Genomic DNA, 17,885 nt, shown 5'->3' with positions numbered 1-17,885 from the left:
TGGCCTCCTCTCGTTTGTAAACTTTCTTATGTTCTTATGTTCTTATGTTCTTATAAGTGTTCTGCAAACAGGTTCCAATGGGGGCTTGACTTATAACATATATATGAGGAGTCTGTAAGGGTGTAGTGTCTCAGGGGGTAGCACGTGTCACTCAGTTCAATTGCTTAATACTATAGACACCCAAGCAGCTGTGCATCATGCTACATTTTTGTTTTAGACAGTCCAGATTTACCCCTGGAATCAGCTGCTTCTGATAGCACAGACCTTTGAAAAAGCTTTCATCCGATACTGTGCATCACACATGGCAAGACGTATGGAGACGCTCACTGGGACAAACCAATTACTACAACTTTGGTTCTGAGCATCACCATCAGGAAACCAGAAATAAAAATATTTTTTTTAAAAAATGAGGTTCTCCTGGGAACCACCTGTGGTTGACAGATGTAATACTGTATTCAGCATTTTCTCATGAACCCCGAAAGCTGCGCAGACTGAGCCAGCACACCTTCAGTCCTCTTGGCACGGAATGGTTCATTACCTATTGATTGAAGGAATGCCAGTATATCCATTCAATCCTGCAGCATGTCCTGTAAGCACGCTGACAGTGTTAGAATGTGGTGGTGACAGCTCCCATGGCTATGCTGGTTAAAGTCCTATGGGCCACGCTGTACCGCCAATGTGCTGACAAGGCTGAAGCTGGACAGGTTATCCTGGTTCAACGGTGAATTCCAGTTCCAGAAATGTTTCTGGTAATTTACCATGCCACTGCATTCACAAGTGTCAGCTTTCTATAAACAGTGGGTTTACTGATCGCCAGGTGAGCCTGGGGCAGGCTGGGGGAACTCTGAAATCCCTGCTCCCCCAGCACCAGCTTGAAGCCTCCTCCGATCAGCAAGCCCATCTCAGGTTCACTTTTACTAAGTCTGTGCTGCAAGACTCCCACCCTAAACCTCAGTGAGTCAACTTAAAATTCCGGCCCCGAAAGTGAACCCACAGCCTCGTCTCATCAGTTAAGAACGAGATTACATGTCATTCTAATTCAGTGAGGATTTTTCCCATAAACCACTACCAGCATTAGAGCATTATACAGGTGCAAACTGTTTTCAAGCAAAGAGAAACCAATTCATATCACTTTGATGTGTGCTGCAGATTTAACAGGGGACACCCTAATCTGCGTATGCCTGATTTACTCTGTATATGCATTTATAGTAATACTAAAAGTTGAAGTCTTTTTCAATGTCATTTGGGAAAACTTCTAGTCAAAACGTTTGTCAAAGGATTGTACTCAGAACATTTTTTTTAGTATTACTACAAATTCTTCTACTGAGTATTTTAATAGTTATGGATATTAAGACTACACAGTTGTGATACCAGTTTAAGATATTGGAAATATTAAGAGTTTTAAAAACATTAGCAAGCTTTCTTTTTCTGCACATTGTCATTGAAAATGACATTAAGGGTCTGGAGTAAAAACGTCTGTGATTACAGAAAGAGTGATTAACATCATCCTGTGACCTTAGTAAAATCAAAACAGTAAATGCCTTGTCATGAGAGCACATGGAGAACAGGGCCTGTGGTTACATATCAGCAATGAGAAACATCTCCAAACCTTCCCAATATACAGATAAAGAACCACAAGCGTGCTCTCGAAGGTCATGTTGTTTGTTCAAGTGCCGTTAGTAGATTAGTGGTACGGGGGAGGGGGGGGCATGCAGTCGCAGTATTTTACTTTGAATTTGCTCACAGACCACATGTTGGGAACCTCTAAACTTATTCACTTCATTAAAACAAAACAAATGAACTCACAAGATCCTGAACAGCAGGTCATTTTTGTGTATGTTCCATGGTGCAATATTGTACAGCCCCCAGCTTGAAACATCAGCTCCTACTGTTTACCTATTTACATTGTGAAGTGCCTTGGCATCATGATGAAAGGCGCTATATAAATGTATTAATTATTATTATTATTATTATTATTATAAAGGTGCTATATAAGTGCATTATTATTATTATTATTATTATTATTATTATTATTATTATTATTATTATTATTATTCCCATTTAAAATGTGGTTTTTTCTAGTTATGCAGAGCCCTGATTGCACACATTGCTGGTGCAGTACAGGATCATTACACAGACAAAAAAAAAAAAAAACACTCACAAAACAGTGAACATGATTGGAATCTAGGCAAGTGTCCATCCTGGGGACTGCATGATCCTTGTGTCCACAGCCCCCCTTCGCAGGTGCAGTCTGCAGTGTACCACCAGCTTCCTGCCGCCCCTGCGTGTGGGCACGCTCAGGAACATCACATGCAGCACGGGTCCCTGCAGAAGAAGCCGTTCTCTGGGCTCTCTGCACGTGGCTCCCCCTTCTCCCCCACGGTGTGTCATTGTGAACTGAAAGGTTACGTGAGTCACAGGCTCCTCTCTGAGTGTGCAGTGGGACTTGGCCTCCTGTTCGCACCAGTCTACTCTTGCCTGCACTCTCATTAACAGCTCAGTGGAGCACACACACCCCACAAGCTCTCCCCTCTCCCTTTCAGCAAACACTCTGCAGCTCCGCAGCAGCCAGGAGCCACCTGGTCTTGGGGGAGTGTGGCAGCCAGGTTTAGGGTCTGCCGTTGCCCCTATAGGAAGGGCTAAACTGAAGGTACTGTATAAGGCTCAGTCACTGAGTTTCCGGTCGTCTGTATCGTCCCCACTGCTCTGCACATGATCCGATCCCTGCTATAAAAGTGCAACGCTGTTTGTTTTCAACAAGCTAGTTACTGTGGGACTTGTATTTGTTACACTGTGTTTTAAACATGACCACCACGCCTTTAAAATGATAGGTCTGAGCTGCCTTTGCATTTGGACTATTCGGGTTGCCATGTCTGCACTGACCTTTGGGCAGGGGGAGGAATGAAGCGAGTGCGAGAGGGAAGCGTTGGGGAGAGGGGGAACAATCTGAAAGCTGCACCAGCTCGTTTAGTGAGTGCGAGAGGGAAGCGTTGGGAAGAGGGGGAACAATCTGAAAGCTGCACCAGCTCGTTTTGCTCTGTACACTTCCTGATACTGTGGGCTCTCCTAATAAAGCCTTCAGAACCCACTTACTGTGTGACAGCAGTTCATATGCAAGTCCTTACTGCACATTATAAAAAGACAAAGATGTTTTACACCTCTGAACTGTGGGCTTGTCCATTTAAACAGGAATAAAAACGAATACAGAAATGACAACAGAGAGGAAACAACGCACTATCACTGCAAAGCGTTATGATAGTAAAAGCAACCTTCACAGATTAAATGCACCTGACCTCCCACTATAAAACCAAGGACACCTGTTCCTTTCACAAGCCAGCACACAGAGACCTGAACAGGAGACTCTCACGCAGCTGAGCTGCCTCAGCCAATGAACTGCTCTGACTGCAACCAGGGGACCAGCCCTCTGTAAACATAACCAATCACAGCAGGGCTCTCATATCAGGGACACCTTGATCAGGGGTTAGATCAGGAGAGGAATGCCACTAGCCTCATGGAGAAACACTGCATGTGACATGTTGGCTAAGTATCAGTTCACCTCTAGTAGAAATATGGGTCATGTGAATAGTGCTCCTGTGACATATAAAAAGGTACAAACTGTTCACTGGTCTATAAATATATATATACAGGTCCTGCTTACACAAGAGCAGTGCAGGAGGGTTCAACCCACACCCTGACCTTGGGACATTGGTTTTGAAAAAGGACAGAAATTCTCCAAAATGTCCCATCGGACAAAATTATTAAGTAAAGAACATGAACTTTATTACAGTATTACTTTTCTTTAGTAAGAAAAAATAAAAAATAAAAATATTATATATGTATATATTTTTTTGCAATAACTCATTGTTGATAATTGTGTTTTTTAGACTTAAATTATTAATGCCCTTATCTTTTCATGATGTCTACAACCATTCTGAGTAATTCTAATTGCAATTTCTGTATTTATTTATGTATTGATAAATCTGTTTTAAGGTGCTTTCGTCGGAGTTCAGGAGAGTGCAGTTCTAGTTTGGATGAGAAGTAAAACCGAGGTCCTATTGTAAGTGACTCTGCAGCAGCAGTTGTGATGCATAGTTCACCCCCTAGTCTCTGTAAGTCACTTTGGATAAAAGCGTCTGCTAATTATTAATTAATAATAATAATAATAATAATAATAATAATAATAATAATAATAATAATAATAATAATAACAGTTGCCTGCCATATACATGTGTAACACAGGCTAGATCAGTGTCTTTATACTGTATCAGCACCTGCACCATCTACACCACTGCGGTGTATTGGCAGCAAAGCAAAAGGAAACTTGAGCCAAAGTGGTGCTGGTTCTCAGTGCCGTCGACACTTTGTCTAACGCAGCCCATGTTACATATATCTGTGGCAGACAAATGGAACTGAAGAGCAGCTCCTGATCTCATGAGAAAGCACCTGAACACAGGCTACAAGCTTAACAATAAAAAACAGCATCTGAGTAATCGCAATAAAAAGACACACACACAGCGTGCAGTGCATTATCACACAGAGGTCACGGGGTTAAAGAACAGCACGGTGCCGACTCTGTGCCTTTCCCATGATCCTCACTCCAGCACAGGGGGGCGGAGTCAGGTGACACACAGAGCGGACATGCCGCAACATGTTAGGAAAGGAGCAGGCACGAGCCTACCTTCAAATACACAGCCAGCAAACACAAGTGAACCAGAGCGCCACTGTGCAAGCACGCACAGCAGCCCAGTTCTCAGCAGTGCAGCGCAGTCACTCAGTGTGTCATTAGCTGGCATAATAACACATTAACAGTTTTCACACCTCCTCCTGGTGCGAGGACACCCCCTCCACTTTCAACCCAGGCAATTCACACTGCTAACCTCTGTGACCCCTTCAGACCTCTGGCTGTGAACCAGTCAGGGTGCAGGTGTGAAAAATTGGGCAGGACATTCCAGATCCCTCTTGTTTATTGCAGAAGTGTTCCCTTTACATTCCCAATGTGCATTCTCAAAAGCATTATTACCAGCCACGTGGCAAAACATTCAATGACCTGGGACCCAATTCAGTGCACCTTCAGCAGGCACTGCATTTGAATGAAGAGTAGTATGGATTGGGGTTCTATTGACACCTCACTAAATGAATCCACATCTTCTTTGTATTGAATATTGCTTGTGTATTACAATACAATATACAGGCTGTTGTTATTATTTATTCATTGGAGTGTTTTTGCTGAGTAGTGGGTTAGTGGATAGGGGAAGCGTAGACACTGCCAGCTCCTGTTTATAGGGGTCCCAAATGAAGATAAGGCCTGTTTTTACATTGCACAATGAAAGGTCCTGGGACTGCACACAGCAAGGCGTTATCTCTGAACTCTGGGGCAGCCTGTGCTCTTCTTATTGCTTGCATATTTTTATTTGATTTATAAAAAAAGTCCCTACATTTACTGCTGAACAATTTGGTTTGAACTGTGATGAACGACTTCAAATTGCTGATATTAAAACGGAAATCTATTTACATATTATAATGCCAACAAAACAGTGTCTCGCACTGAAAAATAAGCACCAAAAAAATTAACAGGGATATCCATATTTGTAAATGATATTAGTTTTCTGGTCTGCAGTGTTGAGTGGAGTTCTCTTTCCTACACTACTAGAGCACTCTGCAGTTTTCTTTCCCTGACCTATACACAGAACTGCTGAGGGTCATCTCACCTCTGGTTAACCCCATTCTCCTGATCTCCTAATGTCTTTCACAGGGGCATGGATTCAGAACTGCCCTGGGAAGACGCCCAGCCAAGACAGGCAAGGTGTGAAATCTAACAGCCTGCTCTGGGTGGCAGTGCTGGGGCAGGCCCCCGTGGGTATCACACCTGGGAGACAGTGTGTGAGAGAGAGGGGTAGGGGTGGGTAATAATACACAACACAGCTCCAGTCCTGATGGGACCCCATCATACAGCCAGTGGGAATCAGCAGTGGGCCATAGTACTTGTTATTGTAACTAATGGAGGCGGTGAAGGACTGAAGTTATAGTGTAGTGAAGTTTTCTTCTTCTCCTTTTCCAGACCAATAAAATAAACAGATAAGTGAGGAATTCAAGCTGCAGAGATCTCTAAATGCCCTTGGAAAAGTTTCCCACGGCATATTTGCACTGTAGTTCTCCCATGCTTTTCCTATGGTTATGCATTTACCATAGGTTTACCTACGCTTTATTACACTGCACTGTGCTTTTACTAGGGGAAACTTTAATAAAGGTGACCACCGTATTAAAAGAGCAGAGAGCTGGGTTTTAGAGCATGCTTTTAACTGCGGTTGGGCTGAATGGCTGTGCATGTTGCCTGTTCTCTTACTGAATGCCAGCAAGCAAAATAAACAGAAACCAATATTACTGTGGGAGGATTTTACTGCAGTAACTGTTTTATAAAAGGTTATGAAACCAATTCCAGAGTATTTTAATCCTAGTTTTATTTGTGCGCTGTATTCCCAAACTCTCAGGCACTGCAGCTCTGACACAGGCTCCAAAGTTATAACTTTAGGATTAACTAGCTTGTAATGAATCTCTGCACTACAACATTGATGTGGGTAAGACTACATACACACTACACTGTAGAACTGTAGGGCAGCAGTGTGGAGTAGTGGTTAGGGCTCTGGACTCTTGACTGGAGGGTTGTGGGTTCAATCCCTGGTGGGCGACACTGCTGCTGTACCCTTGAGCAAGGTACTTTACCTAGATTGCTCCAGTAAAAACCCAACTGTATGAATGGGTAATTGTATGTAAAAATAATGTGTAAAAAATAATGTGTAAAAAATAATGTAATTGTATGTAAAAATAATGTGATATCTTGTAAGAATTGTAAGTCGACCTGGATAAGGGCGTCTGCTAATAAATAAATAATAATAATAATAATACATATTGAATGCATAACAACCATACATTGCATCACACTATATGCACACCACAGCTGACCTATTTGATAATGGAAAATATTTCAGACTTTCAAGATCCCTATTTTCTGGTTTCGTACACTGAACAGCAACGACAGGACACGGTCGCTGCGGATCTGAGTTCAACTGGCAGGTTCAAGCACTAGTTCAGGTTTAACTGCATCTTCCAAGAGCTTGGAGTCCTATAGGAAATTCAGCCATTAATCTGTGCGACCCCTACCAGACCTGTTTTGTACACAGCGATTGTTTTCGTTTCAAACTATTCAAGATGCCATTTTTGTTGTCAGTAACAACTGATTGCAAAGTGATACGATCCTCACGGTACATCTGTTCTGATTGATATCAAGCTCAAGGCCGATGAACTGTAGGATTCAGAACTTGCTGGGGCTGTTGGCTTTTCAAATCTGTTAATGCAGATCCTAGTTTGTTTGTTTCTTAATTTTACGTTTTCAAAGTTCACCCAAAGTACCCATCGATGTGGAATTCACAAACAAGACACACATAGCTGAAATCATTAAGCGTGTAAAAGGACAATGTACTGTAGTAGACAACAGCACACACATTTTGATCGTGAAGGGATTTCTCTACCTGTTTTATTTTGTCATATAAAGACAGGATATAGTGACATGGTGGGTTACTTGTGTTGATCAGAAAATTATTATTATTACATAAACAGCTGATTTACGACCCATGCATGATGTGTGGAAAAAACTATTTAAAGAAAATCAATGTTGAAAAATATCTATAGCTCAGCGTTTATTAATATATTCCTTTTTTCTTTGCAAATGAAAAACATCTATTCCAATCTTGCAAGGCTCGAACCAAACAACTAAGCACTATAATTCAAGGTCTCTGAAGCACTCTCAAGTTGTTTTAATGCCGTGACAGGGAATTTGTTTCCTTTTGAATAGCAGGAGCTAATTAAAGACCACAGTACATGTTTTGAAAATAACATCCTTTAAAAAAAAGTCTTGTTTTGCACTGTAAAACTGAACTGAACATATTTAACCAGCTGCACCAGAGCTGTAGTCTAATAGCCAGCTCTAAACAGGGCTTTAGTTTCTCTCCTGGCAAGTAAGTTTCTGTTGATTGCCCAAAGCAGTAATCTTTTTTTTGGGGGGAAAAATATAGTTCACGAGATATAGCCAAAAATGTATAGTATATGCATGGTACAAGAAGATGATCATAACCAAATTCAATGGGGCTATAACAGATATAGTCCCCGTATCTGTTTTATTACAGGGTGTTCCACTTTGGACGCCAGGGCTTCGGTGCACTAACTTCTGTTTTTCTGGCTCCTAGACCCCAGGGTTGCTGTTACTTATTAACAGCACTGCTCTGGTGAGACTCTGCACCTCAGGAATGTAGATGTCAGCCTGCTGGAATGCAGGAGAGCTGGCAGGGATTTCAAAGTCCAGGTAAGGTACAGTACGTACGATCCACCCTCAGTACAAACAACCGCAGGAGTGTCAGCGGCGCCCAGGCAATAAACACAAGCAGGTATCGACAGCAGGGTTACTCTCCCTGGCAGAGGGATTTCTATAGAAATGGTTTAACTGGGATAAAGGCACAGGGCCCCCGAGGGTGTTCTAGATACGGCACGCAGTACTTCCCTATACCTGGAACTGTACAATGCATCCCTCCAGACAAGGCTGTAGTCATATTTCTACATCACAGGTGCTATAGATGATCCCTGGAATGCAATGAATGTATTGAATGCATGATCTGGCTATGAAAGAATTGGATTCTGGTATGAAAGTGTATAGTATATACAACCCAATAGTGACTTTTCTTTTTTTTTAACCTTGTTATAATCAGGGTGAGATTAGGCAGCGCTATACTAGCAGTGTGAAGGAATGTGATGTCCACCGAGCTGCTCTGAGGGTATTTAGGGTATATCTGGGACCGTGTGAGCAAGGAAGAGAGGGGGGGCAAGCAAACCTGGATACACACCATTTGGAAAAATATATACAGTATATCTAAAATATTCCTGTATGGAAATATCACTAGCACCAGACACACACCACAATAAAGCATTCCTTCATTTCAGCCTACTAACCAAAAAACGACAAATATTGTAAGAATTCTTCGATGTTTAGTTTGCAACCTGTTTTATAGTTTTGTTTAGAATTCCCCAAACTGCTGTATGGACACAACCCCGCCCCCAACCCCTACCCCCTACCCCCTACCCCCTACCCCCCAACCCCCCAACCCCCAACCCCCAACCCCCAACCCCCCAACCCCCAACCCCCCTCTGCTAGTTTTAACAGACCTTGTGCTGCTGCTCTTGTCCGGATGTGCACAGCAGGTTATTTACTATCCTAGAACATGACTCAGCTTACAACAAGAAGCTCCATCTAGACTGTCTTGGTCCCAGTAAAAAGGTCAGAAACAAGGAAACCACGATGTGTTTACCTCTCTCCTTCTCTGTGCAGTGTGAGTGTGCGGGTGTGTAGGGGGTCCCCACTCAACGGAGGACTGGAAGAAAAGGTTACGCTACATGTGTGGGTGGGAGTGTGGGTGTGAGGGAGGGAGGGAGGCAAATGCAACTCAGCATTAGCAAGCCATTCTTGCAGCATCCTTTGCTTAATTTGAAAAGCAGTTTAAATTCACAGTATTTCATTCCAGATGGAGTGGTTTTCTTTTGAATGAAGCCTTGTGCAAGCAGGACTTAGTCCTGGTGAGCGATCAATTCAAGTTTCACTGTATAAATAAAAAATAAAAAAAACACAAACAAAAGTCAAGTACTTGAGCACTACATATTTCTAGTACTGGAATGCTGGTGGGTTATTGATTCTGGTACAAATAATAGGCTGCAATACATCTACTCAAAATATCCAGGTACTCAAAAGCAAAATGCGAATGTTGCAAGGGAATATGTGCATAGAGCAGATTTTCTATTTACAGTTTTGTCTATGTATATATATATATATATATATATATATATATATATATATATATATATATATATATATGCAAGGTATACTGTGCATTAAAAGCAGAGAACCTATATGTACTTGATCAGATTTTTTTTTGTATTTTTGTAAATGTTTCAATCAGAATATTCATGAATATGGAAGCAGTCATTTGGAATCTTTATGAAAGTACACGTTTGTGCAGCTGGTGTAGAAAGTGTCACACCGCCCTGGAAGGAGCAGGCTGCATTCATATGCTTGCATTCTCATAGGAAAGTTCATTCATAAGCTGCACCAGTTCTGGGAGTCCAAGGCTGAAGTGATAAGAAGCCACCTGCAGCATGAGGCAGACCACGTTCAGAACCGATAGTTATCATTATTAATAACCCCTTCGAATCCAACTCTCTCACACAGTATGTCTGGAAGCAAGCATCGAACAGACACATGTCTGATTCTACAGTACCGTCCACATCCAAGCTGTCTAAAGATCAACCATGGGATACATCTAGAGACAGATGCAAACCCCACACTTGTGAAGAGACTGGTCAACCAGGCACACCAGGTGAAACATGAAGCAGGATCCTGGCTGCTGCATAAAAAGAGCATTTACCATACGAACACAGCTGCAACACCGGCATGATCTATACATGCTGCTTTCCTCTTCCTCAGGTTAGAGGTGAACAGGCTTTCTTTTCATTTAGTACAAATGCATGAAATTACTGAAAATAAAAAAGTTTGATGAACACACTCCCAATGAGTTTGCAAGTGTGAGGTTAGACTGTAATACAAGTATCTGAAATTGTTCTGGTGGCAGATCAGTCAAACAGAGGTCATGCATGGTTTAGACCAACTGAATACATACAATGCAAAAAAAAAAGGTGCTGCTTCTTTGGAATGCACATTCTTCAAAAATTGAATCATGTTTTCTTTTTTTGCCAAGGGTACAAAAGTCTCTCATGAACTGGACTCCTCGAAGGCTAGTCTGGAGACGTTAGACTGTCTAAAACTGCTGAGTGAATCAGTGTCTGAGCCAAACTGATGTAAGTCTGAAAGAATTCTGCCGCTCAGCCAGTCTAGACTGCAGCCCAGGGAGACGAGGGGAGAGCAGCAGCACAGCTCGTATGTGGTCTGGTGCTGCCATCTAGTGGCTATCTTTGCATGTCAATTGCATGGCACAGTATTTTTCTACTAAAGCTGCAGGTGTTTTACAAATCATGTGAATTAGTCATTTTTTCTACTACGTTCTTGCATAGTTTAGCCATTGTGTAAATTGCTTTTAGACAACAGACCATGCTGGCAGTGAAGTTTAATTAAATTCCTCCTAAAGGTTGCTCCACGCCCCCCTCATCTGGTCTAGAGCTCAGAACAGTTTTAAACGTTTGTGGTGTTTTTTATTTCATATACTATTTCCAGAAAATGCATCCATGCTGCGATGAACACAGGTTGTGTTCTTTGAATATTTAAATGAGTCATTCTGAATACGGAACTCCTTCAAATTGCCTATTCAAGCAAGCAAGCTCCCTGTGCAGTAGAATGTGTGCTAGATATTCTGTCCGTCATCGATGGATTGGTTTCCTTTGCACAACATCTTTTTTTAATCTAGTCATTTGTAAACTGTGCTACAGTACTAAATACAAACACGGCCACTGACGTTTCAAGCAGTATTTGTTCAAACATTAGAATACTCAATGATTAAAATTCGGTGTTTATTAAAAAAAAAAAATGATATAAAAAAATCGCAGGCAGGTGAAACATGCTAGCGGAAGCTGTCCTTGCATCAGTTCCCCCTGCATTGGAACGTGGAACCAGTTTAAGACAACTGAACACAGCACTGTGGCGTCTGTTACTGCAATGCCAGCTCTGCCAAGCTCACCCTGTGCTCTGTCGGAAATTCTGCCAATTCCGCATCTTAGCTCTTACTGTTTCTTTCCTTCTCTGGGATTTCGGGAAGGTGGGATACAAGACTGACCTGTCTCAAAACCCTGGGACAGTGCCAGCCAGGAGTCAGGTCACTCAGGGACACGGCCAGACGCTGAAGCCTCATACTATTCTGAAAGCCTGCAAAGCAGAGGCTGAAGCACATAGGAGACTCTCTTACACAAGTCGCTCACAGTGAAAATGCACAGTAATTTGCACTTTTTCCACGGTTTTCCCATGATAACACCGTGCTTACCTGTACTTTACCATGCTTTCACTATGCTTTGCCACGATCTTGTTTAAAATATAGCATTTTCCTTCATTTAGTATTTGTTCCATAGATCCACCAACAATTTCTAGATTAACTTCTTAAAACAGTCTGTGGAAAATGATTAATTTAGGCAATGGATACTGACGATACAGCCTTCTTTAGCCTAAATGATTAGAAGCCAGAAATCCATACCAAGTTTATATATATATATATATATATATATATATACATATACACACACACATACACATACATATGATTAAATAGAAGCGCTGCCTCTGTATCTACATCGGCAGGGATAAGTAATACAATTTACTGAATGGATCAAGGAAACTCTACAATATATGGTATTATATCCTGTATATTGCTACTCTGCATCATACAGTACAAATCCCTGCTCTACAGGTAACCACACACTCCAGCACAAGGAGGAGAGAATGCAGTGCTATGACTCAGCCTGCTGCAGTATTGTTGGGAACTGCATTTTTTATTCATTTATTCATACATTTCAAAGCATCGGGTTCTGCCTCTCTTATGGTAAGCCAGGAAGTATTACATGAAGAAAAATGCCGGTTCCCGGAACAAGAGGCAGGTTGGCAGGCAGTGAGCTGTGGCTGTCATTCCCAGCAGTGAGATCCAGCTCCTCTGTCCGGAAACGCTCCTTAAGGAGCTGATGATGAGGCGCTCTACTGCTTCTCCATGCACAGTGCGACGTCAGTGTAGCCAATCAGAGGGCAGGAGGGAGGGGGAGTTCTGGAACTCTCCCGGGCAGTGCTGTAGAGGACACAATGTGCCTGCTGCAGCAGCAGCCTGATCACACATCATTAAGAGAGGGTCTGGGAACACACCTGACTTCACAGACCATGCTGGGTAATATGCCATCCTCCCTGCAGTCACAATGCCTTCAGCAGAGAAGAGGACGCACGCTCTGTTCTGCATCTGGGGGATGGGAAGGAGTACTGCAATACAGGTTGAGCAGTTCAGTGAACACCATGGAAACGATCCGACTTGTCAGCAGGCACACCCTGGACTGTGGCAAACTGCTCTCACAGAAGATAGAGTATGAAAAGCATCTGCACAGAAACAGCACACACACACACACACATGCACGCACGCATGCACGCACACACACAGACACACACACGCACGCACGCACACACAGACAGAGACACACACACACACACACACACACACACACAGACACAGGCTGTACTGCAAACACACACACAGACACACACACTGTACTGCAGCCTGTCCTGCATGTTAGACAGGACCCTATGTGAAAGATAACATAAGGCTCAGATATAACTTAAACTGATATTTAATATAATAATAATAATAATAATCATAATCATAATCATAATCATAATAATAATAATAATCATAATAATAATCATAATCATAATCATAATCATAATCATAATCATAATCATAATAATAATAATAATAATAATAATAAAAAAAATAATAATAATAATAATAATAATAATAATAATAATAATCATCTTTATTTTATATAGCGCAATCCATGCAGCACAGCTCATAGTCCATAACTTGGATGCATAACAGCAAAATGCCCTCCCACAGACCACAGCCTAGCTTCTGGGACTCTTAAGAGCCCAGCTTCAGCAGATCGCAGGTTTCGCACAGGAATATATTCAGTTAACACATCAGAGATGTAGCTTGATGCCAAGCCATTCAAGGCCTTCTATATCAGCAGTAATATTTCAAAATCAATCCTGGACTTAATAAGCAGCCTGTTTAAAAAAACAAAACAGAAAAAAAGCACAATTTGACAGCTGCTGGTCCAAACACAAACAACCCCAACCAACAGCGATCATGTGAGCATTGACTCGTTACCCAGAATGAAGCACAGTGTTAAAAGTGCAATATTAAAAACAGCATCACCCCGTCTCTTAGTACTGTACGTTACGAAGGGGTTATAGATACAGAAATAGTAACAGACATTCAGTCTAAGACTTGAAAAAGTATTCTTTCGTTTCTTTCACCATCTCTAAATTTAGCACAGCTGCGTGTTTTATACCCCAGGCTGAGTGTTATATATAAGCAGGGTGTGGCACGGCTCTCTTGGATAATGGATTCATGTCAAGTTTCCAGTAGGGAAACAGTGAAGTGAGATTTTCCAGCCCCTCCCACCCTGCCCCCCTGCGCGGGAGCCCACCCTGGCAGACAGCCGGCACACACATGTAAACACGGACGCAGTGCCAAGGGAACACATGGCTGAGAAGGCCCGCCCACCCGGGGGCTCTCAGAGCCGAGGAGAACGGTACAAACAAATAAACATGTTTACAATGGCAGGGGCCCTGAGGGGAAAACAAAACCCAAGTCTGTGATCACTGGGGCGGGCTGCTACCCTGCCTGATTCAACTGGATCCAAGTCACAGAGTTCATCTACAGCAATGACATACTTAGCACAAAAGAAACGTCATGAAGTCAATGACAAACACTTCAACCAGAAGTCAGCTAGAAGTCTCAATGAAGACATGCACTGATGAAGTTTCTTTTAGTATTTCTGAAATCACAGGGTTGGAAGGAGCCCATGTTCTATCAGCAGTTAATTGCTCGCACCCCTGAGGTTTAGATGAAGGGCATCTGTGTACCAAGGCAGTGAAAAGCACACCATTTCTACGCAATCAGGATGTTCTCTGTTAAATCGGGCGCCCACGCCCTGTTAACTGGAACATCAAAGTGATCTCAATTCAATCCACTTTGCTTAAAGACATTTCACAAATGAAAGAAACACAGAGACAAGCAACTTTATAATAATGATGCCGATCATGTCTGACTTGCAGTTAGATCTACAGCCATTTTGCCAGATGAATTGAGCCCCAGTGTTCGTTAATGCTGCGGTCTTATTTCAACCAGTCTTAGTCTGGTTGAAATCTTGATCTCCCCAACAACACGCAGTGATTTTTATTTCTATTTTAAAAGCAAATGCATTATTTTTTTCTTTTAATAGTTCAAACGTTGGTTCTTTCCTCCCTGAAGATTGCTTAAAAGATAAAGTCGGAGTTGCATTGGGAATCTTCAACCTTTTCAACCATTCTGTTCTCTTTGGAAAAGGAGTACGCCTGATAATTACACTGCATTAGCATCAATGACGTGTTGACGAAGATTTTAGCAGCCAGCAGAGGAACAGCAAAGAGCAATGGTCCTTTGGAGGATTCAGTGCTATTAAGAGTTGCTAATAATCATGGTTCTGTATATAAATAGAATTCATTTTGAGCTGTAGCACAGAGGAAACGACAGTGTTGAAAATAAAAACGTTTGCATTGCTTTTATTAACTGCAATATTGTGATACACCGAAAGGTCATGCTTTATATTTAGAATGCACCCATGCACTTAAAGTTAGTCATTCAGTATTTTGAGGGTATGCATATTTTTTTTACAAAACCTTCCAAAAAAGAAATAAAAGAAAACTGTTTTAATGATATAGCCCACACCTTAAAAGCACATAATCGAGGTAGTCGATTATTGATCGCCATGGCTTTTATTAAACATTGATTGATCGATTAATCGTCCTGGTGCTATATTATATTATACTGAGGGCACATGCATGTTTCCAGTTGTATTTGAAGGCTTTCACAAACATATTTTTGCTTCTTGCATCGGGATAACAACATTGAGAAATGCATATATTGTACTATTACTACAGGCGCGTACAATCATATGCTGATGCGTGTTTCCGGTTGAAGGCTTTTCGTCTTTGCCTATGTTTTGCTTCTTGCTTTGGAATACGACAGTGCTCTCAATGCATCGGTTCAGTGGGAGGGATGGGGAGGGTGGTTAGCAGCGATGGTCTTGCACCGCAGTGTCATCAGCATGCTTGTAACGTAACCCTGCGGCAGGGCAGGGGTACTTCCAGATTTAAACTGGCTGAAGCCGGGACTCGGGAGTGTTCTGGAATTCAGCACAATAACACATGGCTTCTCGGGAGTCAGGGAGGAGAATAATGATGTTGCCAGATCCCTCCAGCCCATGTTGATAGACGAAGTTAATGAAAGGAAAAATAAGACATTTGGGTGAAGCAGAATAAGATAATTGGATTTATTCCCACCCCATGCCACTCAGCAAGAGTCAAGCTTATCCCTTACTCTACTCATTACAAAACACCAGTAATGCAACACAATGCTGAACCATTTGGGTATTTTGTATCATGAAAGAGTACATCACCACAGACTGCACAGCACGCCCCCAGCGTGTAAGACAGCACAGCAATCTTTATGTGATTGTATTGGGGGTACACCTTTCTTTCATATAAACTGTTTTTGATCAAAAAACTATTTGTCAGACTGTTTTCCCTACACTTGCATAGTTTTAAGAAAAAGAAGTGTCTCCCTACTCAGCCAATCGGGTGGCTATGAAAAAGCAGGTCACTATCATTGTAATTGTAACAAGAAGAAATTCTACATGACAATGACAAAGGGGTCTCCGTCACTATTCATGTGGGTATAGCGACTCCCAACTAGAACTGAAACTCAGCAGCTAACTGCTAATGCAGGAGCCATGAACTGCAGGCAGACAAGAGTGCGGGCGTGGTGGGTCTGAACAGAGAAGGACTCCCAGACTACAGCGGGTAATCAACAGCTTCTGTTCTTAAGATGGATCCACTTAGAGAGAGTTTAAGGGCATGCCAAAGCCACACATTTACAAGTTGCAGACACCACTTTGTTTCTCATCTCGCACTGTAAACTGCTTTTACTGCGTCGGGAATGACGAGCTTCAGCCAGGCAAAGACGCAGCCTGTCTCCAGAGTCGGATTTCATGGTTTGGTTTCCTTGTTTGGTTAGACAGGCCAGTGAATGACAACAGCATGTATATCACAATACGGTATGTGATCTGAAGACTAGTTTTGTATTTGACATCTGAATGTCACACTTTTGCATATATCTGAAAAACCATTTATTTAATTGCGATGACATTTGGTATTAGAATTATTTAGTAGCCATTACTGGGAGTATCAGATTGTGATGATATATGGAGGCGTCCCACATGTATCTTGAGAAGAAGTTATTCCACATACTGTAGATCATTTTAATATACTTTACCATGACACCAACACCTACAGCAGGTCTTAAATGCCACTTAAATGCAATGTGTATTAAACAATTTGTTGCCATTTCTTATTCAACACTATTCTGTTCCTGGTGCAGAAATACGTCATGGACTTCAGCTACTGAAGTTTGAATTGACAGACGTGGCGCTGCATGTTCAGTTGATGTAAATGGGAGTGTATGACAGTACTGCAGAACGAGGATGTGGCAGGTGGGGAGAAGCCCTCTCTTTTCCTTCCACTTACAATACAAATGTTTTATTCCAAACTCTTACAAATCGGATGATGCAGTGTGCTTTTATGGCTGGAGTTGCACAAGTTGTAAAAACATTTCACCAAGCACCCATAAAATAAACCCCTCGAACCAGTCGGAGCCGAGCCGGGCTCTGTCCCTTGTGCCAGCCGAGCTGCCTCAGTGCGTCAGTCCTGTGCGTCTGTTCCTAACCAGCTCATCGCGTGACCTGGGCCAGGGCAGGGCTGCTTTCAAATTTTGAGGAGACGCAGAGAATTTCTCAGGGCAGTGGTAAAGGCCTCTAGGGTTTTACAAGGCAAAACAACACAACTGTGTCCTTTTCCTGACCTCTGGAGTATTTTCCCAACTCTGTGCTGTGTGGGACCCAGCCTGCTATGCTCCCAGCTGCCTTGAGTTACACAAATCAAACGAAAGCACACTGAGAAACAGCAGGCTTGGAACAAGCACACACTGACTTTGTTTTTCTAGTAAAAAGGTTTAGTTTGAAAACAACATTGTGTGATTATCATGCAATTA

The 17,885-nt window shown here is 42.2% G+C and overlaps 1 protein-coding gene across 3 annotated transcripts in view; it reads right to left on the bottom strand.

Annotated features, from left to right (window-relative positions):
- LOC117428921 (guanine nucleotide-binding protein G(I)/G(S)/G(O) subunit gamma-7) overlaps positions 1-17,885 on the bottom strand; it is a 67,056-nt gene that overhangs the window by 36,772 nt on the left and 12,399 nt on the right. The window lies entirely within an intron of this gene.

The sequence above is a fragment of the Acipenser ruthenus genome, chromosome 49 (genome assembly GCF_902713425.1).
Source record: "Acipenser ruthenus chromosome 49, fAciRut3.2 maternal haplotype, whole genome shotgun sequence".
Taxonomy (NCBI): Eukaryota; Metazoa; Chordata; class Actinopteri; order Acipenseriformes; family Acipenseridae; genus Acipenser; species Acipenser ruthenus.
This window is presented reverse-complemented; position numbering and strand designations above follow the sequence as displayed.